Source organism: Mus caroli, chromosome 8 (genome assembly GCF_900094665.2).
Source record: "Mus caroli chromosome 8, CAROLI_EIJ_v1.1, whole genome shotgun sequence".
Lineage (NCBI taxonomy): Eukaryota > Metazoa > Chordata > Mammalia > Rodentia > Muridae > Mus > Mus caroli.
Genome location: NC_034577.1, coordinates 34,434,713 through 34,435,318, shown reverse-complemented (window position 1 = coordinate 34,435,318; position 606 = coordinate 34,434,713).

The window sequence follows — 606 nt, the reverse complement described above, 5'->3', positions numbered from 1 at the left end:
AATAACATAGAAACTTCCAATGTTCAGAAGTAGTTGAACAACATATAATAGATTCCACTGATTTTGTTTTTTATTTTTGTTTCTGTTTTTATGCTTTGTTTTGTTTTGTGCTTTTATTTGGTAACAGTTTGGTGTTTTGTTTTGTTTTGTTATTTAGAAAGATCTTAAAGTTGTGTGGTTGGGAAGGAAGAGGGGATCAAGAAGGATTTGAGGGAAGGGAATACTATGATGAAATATATTTAAATTTAAAAATTGTTTTAAAAAATATAAAATAACTTATTTTAATTTTAAATTGTTTCCAGCATTAATAATTTCAATCTCCTTGCTACAATTGTTGCTAATGAAAATTTTAAACTCCAAAAAGTCCTTAATTTCTTTCTTTATTCCTTCCCTGACCAAGATATCATTGAGAAGAGTGTTGTTCAGTTTCCACGTGAATGTTGGCTTTCTATTATTTTTTTTTGTTATTGAAGATCAGCCTTAGTCCATGGTGATCTGATAGGATGCATGGGACAATTTCAATATTTTTGTATCTGTTGAGACTTGTTTTGTGACCAATTATGTGGTCAATTTTGGAGAAGGTACCATGAGGTGCTGAGAAGAAGG